At 31.0% G+C, this 8777-nt stretch overlaps 1 non-coding gene across 1 annotated transcript; it reads left to right on the plus strand.

Annotated features, from left to right (window-relative positions):
- The first annotated feature begins 7311 nt into the window (after positions 1 to 7311).
- Positions 7312 to 7418, plus strand: LOC127077475 (small nucleolar RNA R71). Its single transcript, XR_007787280.1, has one exon. It is a non-coding gene; the product is annotated as a small nucleolar RNA R71 (small nucleolar RNA).
- Positions 7419 to 8777: the final 1359 nt, after the last annotated feature.

Consider the following 8777-nt stretch of genomic DNA (forward strand, 5'->3'; position numbering starts at 1 on the left):
ATGCATAATTTTCTGCGGTTTTCATCGTTGGAGGACTTTCGGACCTCCGATTTCGATTCCGTAAAAAGCCAAACTTGCAGGAAATTATAACTCATATAATACCCCAATTATATAACGTTAATTTTCAGTTTTAACACAATTAAATCACCACAATCAAGAGTACTCATCAAACCTAACAATTCCAAACAACCATACAAAATTAGGGATTTTAATCTAAACATGCTTCTACCCATTGACTCAATCATACTAACCCATAATCATAAGGATTCCCCCCTTACCTCTTCAATTTTCTGGAAACCCTAACTTCTCTCTTGTTCTTCCCCTTTTCTCCTTATTTTTCCTGTTTTCTTTCTCTATTGCCTTCAATGATCAAATGAATCCTAATTCTCACTCTCATACCTCTTATTTATAGTATTACATTTGGGCTTAAAGCATGATACCTCTAATTTAATTAATAGGCCTAATAAGACCTAATATTTAAATATCTCTAATTTAATTCAAATAAATTAAACCAACTCAATATACACCAAGTTAATTAATATAATTAATTATTCAATTATATCTCATATCAACTAAATAATTAATTAACCCACCAAATTAATTAATATAATCGATTATTATGCTACCTAACAATCAATTAATTAATTACCACTCCAAATAAATAAATAAAATATAGTAATAATAATATAATAATTAAATACTAAAATTGGGTTGTTACAGATCCCATCCATTATCATTTCTGGCTTGCCGAGCGTATCTCAAATAGACTAGATAACCACCTCTAAAGCTCGATTCGGCCATAAGCTTTCAAACCCCATTCGGCGTTTGGCTTGGGACAAGCAAATAATCTACGCGAGATTACCCAACATTGTCTCTTTCATAGACTCCTGCTAGTGTAAGTGTACAATAACAACAAGACTCATGCAATTAAGATGATCACAACCCCTTAATCATACATAAGCATACCACATCCCACATTTGCACAACATACACCTAACATGACTTCAATCCCAAACAATACATCAAATAACATTCATCATCTCATCGCAACACATTAACATAAAGCAAACAAGCCAATTCATGTTATTCATCAACTTCACCAATTCACATCATCACATACATAATTTCAAGTATTATGTTTTTTCACAAAATCCATCTAAAACCATCCAATACATGCAAAACAATAGAAAACATGTCATTCACATTCACCACACATACAACATACATCCATATTAGGATTCTTTTGATAAAATATTAATCTAATGTTATCAAAATAAATATCACATTATAGATAATATTCTTATCTTCATAACAATCCAAACAGCACCTCAAACGGAGTTACGGTTCAAAAGTTATTGAATTTACAAGTTTTTCAAAATGCTGTCAAAAACCAGAAAATTTGCTGTTGCAAAAATGCTGTCAAAACCAGAAAATTTGTTGTTGCGAAAATGCTATAAAAAACCAGAAAAACTATTGTTATAAAAATGCTGCTGTCCAACACGAATTTTCATCATAAAACCACATTAATCCATCATTTTTCATGAAATAAAGAGTTATACAATATATATATATATATATATATATATATATATATATATATATATATATATATATATATATATATATATATATATATATATATATATATATATATATATATATATATATATATATATATATATATATATATATATATATATATATATATAACAACTATTAGGATCATAGAAACAAGATTCTAAGCTCCACTAATTTTCACCAAAATCCTAAATCAACCATTTTGAAGTGAAACTCAAACATGCAATTATACACCAAATCATGTTCTATTCACATACCCATTCATGGAATTCAATATAGAAACATCATAACATAACATAAACATCAATTTCATGGATTAAAACATAAACACATGTTAGGGTTTCTCAAAAATCAAAATCCCCAAATCCTAAGTTCATGATATCTAACCCACATACATTACATACATTATGTTTACCTATAACCACTTGAAATCCCACCCTTACCTTAGTATAGATGAAATCTCTAGGTCCTTCTTCTTCTAGTTTTCTCTTTTCCTCTTTCTCTTCTCTTCTATTCTATTCTCTCTTCTTCTCTTGTTTTACAAAACTAACTCTAATCTCTAAAACCCTTACTATCTTTTTAACTCATAATGGGTTTAACCCACTTATCTACTCATTCTAATTAATTAGGCTCATTACTAGACAATTGTTATGTCTACTCATAAAATTCAATTATTCAAATAACACATATATTAAAATAATTCAAATAATCACCAGAACACATATTTAATTAATTATTACACCAATTAAAATAAGCACCTAATAAATAAATATAGAAATTAAATCAGGGGTGTTACAAATATCAGTTTAGTACAAAATACCATTACATAATAGCACCTGTTGTGCAATTGTCATTACATAATAAGGCAGAGTAGTCATTCAAAATATCATCACATAATAGCACTTGTTGTTCAATTGTCATATTAATAACAACAACTTTTGCAACCCACTTGGATTTGGTATTTCTATTGTTCAAAACCCTAGCATAAGTGTGGGTTCCCACCCATATTTTTATCTGAAAAGTTTGAGACCCACCAACTTTAGAGCATAGAGCCAAAAAACCACATTTGCCCTTACATTCTACCTTTACCCTGTTACTTTCATTCTTGACAAATGTAATTTCCCTTCCATTTAATACTAACCATTCAATTATGGCATCTCTGAAATCAATCAATGAATTAAATTCCATTCCCAACTTGAATTCATAGTCTTTCTCAAGTTGCTCCTTCTTAAACTTTTCAAATTTAGGTAACTTCTCATCTTTGGAAGCATCTGGGTCTGAGCTACCTAATTCATCACTCACATATTGGTCTTCTCCATCATCCTTGGGTTTCTGATTTTTTTCTTCAGTATCATCTTTTGATTTCTTAGCAGGTGACATCACGTTCACATTCATCTTCTTCTTTGGGGTTAATTTCTTCTTCTTCTTCACAGGTGACTTACTTGCACACAACTTAATCCTATATGACTTTCCATTAATGTCAACTTTGTTTGAACATTGTTTGGGCTTGTCGACTTCAACAACTTCAAATTCATCATTCAATCTAGTTGTTCTATCATCCTCACTATCATCAAACCTAACATTCCTTGCATCATCATCACTTTCATCTACATCTCCATCACTTGAATCATTCCTAACAGTAAAATGAATGCATTAAGGCTCAACCACTTTGCCCTTGATGTCCTTCACATTGTGTTCAACATACAAATAACCTTCGGTGGAGTTTCCAACAACATAAGTAGCAACATCAATAGCACGATGGTCATTGTTAATTTCAAAATAACAATCGTTTATACCTTCAAGTTTGCTTCATACCTTAAACTTGTTTCTTTCATAACCCCAGTCAAGAACAATATTCATCACCTCAGATAAACCTCACTTTTCAATATTTTATTCATGGACAGTGCTTTGAACCCCACTCATGAAAAACATTGTTTTCTCCCTAACAAACTCTCCATCGTGATGGAAAACCACATTGAACATGATCAACTATAAAAATGAGAAACTTGACCAAGAAAATTTACTTGTGAATGAAGCTTCGTTTCTAGAACATGAACCCCATCGTCACCTGTTCAATGTCATTTTCATTGCAAGCTCTTCAACACTTCAACGACGTCTTCTAATTTAGGGCAAATGTGAAGGACGAAAAGCAAGGGTAAAATTCCCAATTATGAGTGGTCATGTGAGGTGTCAAAGATTTGGTACATGTGGCAATGATTTTTTAGATTCAGTCAACACCCACTTGCCCTATCAGTCCCTCAGGTGAATTTGATGACTAAAAGATTTAAGTCAAGGAAATCTTCATGTGGCAAGGTTGTAATTTAAAAACAAAAATTATAGGAAAAAAATCAGAAGACCCTTAAATGACAGAGGTTAAATACCTATTAACCCTTAAAATAAAATAAAAAACATGCAAGAATCTTACTTTTTATTCAGATTGTTTAATGTTTGTTAATAAAATTACCTATTTTTTTATAAAAAAATTAACAATAGGATATGAATAAGAAGTTGAGACAGAGAGAATTATGGGAATAAAGAAGATAAAGTTGGAAGAGAAAAGAATAAAAAGAATGGAGAGACAAGAAATTCTAGAAGAGAGATAAAAAAAGTTAATTTGGTAACCTATAAAGAAGAATAATAAAGATATGTAAATTTAAATGTTTTCATAGTATTTAGAAGCAAGAAATCCATTTGTTCTAGTTTAAAAAAACACCGAATGATCTAATTCAGTTATCAATTTTTTAGCGATTAATAAATAAAATAACACTAACTATTTATTTTTTTATTTTTAAAATCCTTTTAAATATTTTAAAAATTATGATGAAGATGTAACTTTAAAATAAAAAATTATACAAAAATTATAATAATTGATTAAATGTTATATTAAATATCTTAAATACCATTTAAACAAATGTGTATGTTTGTAAAAAAAATGTTTAACAAATGATAAATATAAAAAAAGTTAAAATTGATTTTAATATTAAAAATTGATAATATTATTTAATTTTTTTTGAAAGATTCCATCTTCATTGTCCGATGCTTTCAAACTTCATTATTTCTTAAATAATTTTATCTTCAATAATTTTAATTGGTAAATAAATTAAATTAATTTTTTATAAACAAATTAGAAAGAAAATTTAGTCGAAAAAAACACTTTAACCATACATTTTATGAAAAACAAACTAGATATATGGTCAAGTAGTAATTATAGATTAACATATACAATTAAGAGATAATTAGTCATCGACAAATAAAATTACAAATTATTATAGAAAAAGAGAAAATTAACAATTAGAAAATAAAATAAATAAAATGAAATTTGCAATTAAATTAAGTTATATTTATTTACTGATTTAAAGTTGCTATACCAATACCATCTATAACTTTTTTATACATTTTTCATTCACTTTAATAAAAAGTACATAATGGAAGGACTATTCAACCAATAGGCCGATAAACATCGTATGTTATATTTTCGTCTTCTTATATATTAATAAAAATTATATATTAATACATGATAAATATATATATTTTAAAATTTAATTTTAATTGAGACCATCTAAATTTGAAGGCCATGTGTTAAAGGTCGGCTTGTCCATGGTCGGCTATATTCATCCTTCTTATATTTGAAGTCAATTGGATAACAAAATTTACATTATAAATATTGACTTAAGACTTTGAACTCATAGTATGAAAGCGATTAGTTGTAATAACATTTCAAGTTGGTTGTGTTTCACGTTCTTCCTGTGCAGAATTTCCATGATGCGTGCTTCTCTGGCCTTGTTGGTTTGCACCCAAAATATGGTCTTTCCAATTGGTGTGCGATTGTCATTTCTTCCTCCTACATCATCGTTTGAAGTACGAGTTTGTTAAGACCTACTTAACCATGACATCAATGAGGGCATCAAAATATCTGTTTTTATTTAGGAAATCAAGCTTTTCCTGGATCGCTTGTGAGTTCTCGTTGTCATGGAGGGGTGCGTCGTCCTCCAGCTAACCTCTCCAACTTGAACATGTATGAGATCCTCAACGTCGTAGGTGAGTCTAAAAGTTGTTTCTCCAATAGCCAAATATGTTGTTGTACGATGTGTCCATAAGACATGTGGGAGTTCTTCTGCCCAATTTTCCTTGGATCATTCAAGTATTTTCACCAATCCTCTCAATAGAACTTTATTGGTGATTTCTACTTGGTCGTTGGTCTGAGAGTGCTCAACTAAAATGAAATGGTGCTTGACTATGATAACTTGAAACAATAATTTTCAAATTTTTGTCTGGGAACTAAGTATCACTTTTTGTAATGCCTGGTTAGTAAATCCATATCTTTATATGACATTCTACTTGAAGAATGTCAGAACATTGGTGGTTGTAATTTTATCTAAACCCTCATCTTTGATCCACTTTTTCAAGTAATCATAAACAAAAATTTAACTTCCCTAGAGCCATTGGTAAAGGACAGAAGGTATCCATACCCCATTGGAAGAATGACTACATCAGAGTTAAAGTGTTAAGTTTGGATGAAGGGGATTAGTGAATGTAATTGTGCTTCTTGCACCTCTCACACCTCATCACATACTTTCTGATTCCTTGACCATTGAAGGCCACTAATATATTGCTCAAAGAACCTTTTTAGCCAACACCCTTCCTCTAAAATGTTACTTGGATATACCCTTGTGGACTTCAGCGAGGTTGTATTTAGATTCATTACGCTTAAAACATTTCAAAAGAGGTGTGGAAAGACCTCTAATGTACAACTTCTCCCATATGGTCGAGTACAAGCATACTCTTTTATTTACTAAGTTAACTTCAACGAGATCTATTGGCAGAGTTTCATTCTTAATGCATGCCATGATCGAGCTGATCCATTACTATTTTGTTGTTCCTGTTGTTACAATGGCCACATCGATAATCATGGCGAGTTTGGGTTTCTTTAAAGTTCAAAGAATTTTTCGGCCTTGACTATGAATAACCATTAATCCAAATTGAGTTTTATGTTATATTTTCGAATACAAATGAAAAAATTGATGAGGTGGATTTCATGCAACTGCATTTTATTGGACTTATTTCTCCAAGTTCTTAATGTTCACTCCTTGAGCTTCAAACAGGTTCTTGGTCTCTTGAATGAAGGATTTCAAAAAAAATCCCAACTGGTTATTCCATTGATTAGAGGCAACATAGTTTGGTGCAGAAAAACCAGGTGGAACTTGAGGCGCTTATGTGACTTATGGTTTAATTTGGTTTTGATTGTTGCTCCATGAGAAGTTAGGATGATTATGCCAAACAAGATTGTAAGTGTTGTTGTAGGGGTTGTTGTACTTGTTATTTGCAATATAGTTCACAAATATATGATTTGCTGAGGAATCTTCAAATAAGTGAGCACCCCCACAATAGACACGGGAAACCTCTGACGCGTCAGTTACTACCTTAACATGTTCTGTTATGAGTACATCAGGAGTAATCATCATATTTTTCATCATCTGGTGAATCTGAACCACTTGAGCAACAATGGTTGTAGTCTCTGAAACTTCATGAACTCCAGATGGTCTCTTTGGAGTGGATACAACAACAACTCTTGTGATAGGGCATTGGTAAGTGTTGGTCATGATACTTTCAATCAACTTATAACCTTCTTCATAAGATTTTGATAGCAATGCTCCACCACTTGACATATCTAACATATTTCGAGAAGATGATACCGATCCATTATAGAATATTTCAAGTTGGATACATATTGGTATATCATGGTGGGTACATTGCCTCAAAATCTCTATAAATGTTTCTCACGCGTCAAATAAGGATTCATCATCTCCTTGTCTAAACGAAGTAATATCGTTCCTCATCTTGGCCTTCTTGACATGAGGAAAGTATTTAGCCAAAAAAAATTCAGCTAAAGCATTCCATGTGTCTATGGAATTTGGTTCTAGAGAGTTCAACTAGATTTTGGCTCAATCTCTCAAGGAATAAGGAAACAACCTTAACCTGGAGGCGTCTTCTGATATGCTATGAATCTTGAAGTTACTTACCACTTCCAAGAATTATCTTAAGTGTAGACGCGAGTCTTTATTTACATCTCCTGAGTATTGACCAATGACTTGCACCATTTAAAAAATCATTGGTTTAAACTCAAATTGGGCCACAATAATCTCTGGTTTAATGATACTCGTATTCATGGAATTTTGGATCAAATACAACTTAGTCTCTGATGTTGTGTGCCCTGTCATTGGCAATTCCAATGATATCATTATCGGTCATGACTCCTTCTACTTCAACTTCTATGTCAACAACAAGAATTAGATATTGAGGTTAAGGACACCCAAAAAATTTCAAAAAAATCGGTATTGTTTGAACACCTAAAGCCTCCCGAATTGGATATCAATTTAAATTTGTTCTGTATCGTAATCTCAGAGTCTTACGAGAAATATTCTCCAAGTAGTTTACTCATACAATCTAGCATATATATTTGATTCGCACACTAAGTTTGGTATCTTGAGGAAAAATAAAAATTGGAAAAAGAAATGAAAAAGGACAGTAAAAGACAATTGTACTAAATAGGATAACCCTCACCCAGTTACTTAATCCAATGATGGTTGACTCCCAATGCCTAAAAAATGTGTTTATGAAAACTGTGTGATAAAAGTGACTAGTTCCCAAAATGATAGTCTGTTTACATATTATAAATAATTGAATAAATCAATAAAACAAAATTCCTCGATTACCATTATGTGTGTGAAGATTATATATATTTAAAGTGTCTTAATTTGATTGTTTCGAATGAAAAGGGAAGAAAATCAAATAACGAGAATTGAGTACATAATCATAGTTTGTATTGATCTCTAAGGAAGGAATCGTTAGTCCGTATTTACAGTTTGTGTTCTTACAATTCCCTTGATGTTGAATTGAGTACAGAGGAAATTAACCTCTAATCGATTCGAATATGGATTTCTGTATGAGTAGTTGTGATAACATTGTTCGCAAGTTTTTCATTAATGTGTTGTTATGTTTGCGTCTTCTTTATGCAAGCCAAGTTGCTTGAGGACAAGTAACGACTCAAGTGTGGAGAGTTTGATTACAAGTTTTTTCACTTTATTTATTGGCTTAATTTTAGTGTTTTTAATGTTATTTTAAATCTCTTTTATTGTAATAAGTTGTCCATTTATATCGTGTTGCACACAATGAGCGATTAACATCAATTTTGGAGAGAA

This window comes from Lathyrus oleraceus, chromosome 4 (genome assembly GCF_024323335.1).
Source record: "Lathyrus oleraceus cultivar Zhongwan6 chromosome 4, CAAS_Psat_ZW6_1.0, whole genome shotgun sequence".
Taxonomy (NCBI): Eukaryota; Viridiplantae; Streptophyta; class Magnoliopsida; order Fabales; family Fabaceae; genus Lathyrus; species Lathyrus oleraceus.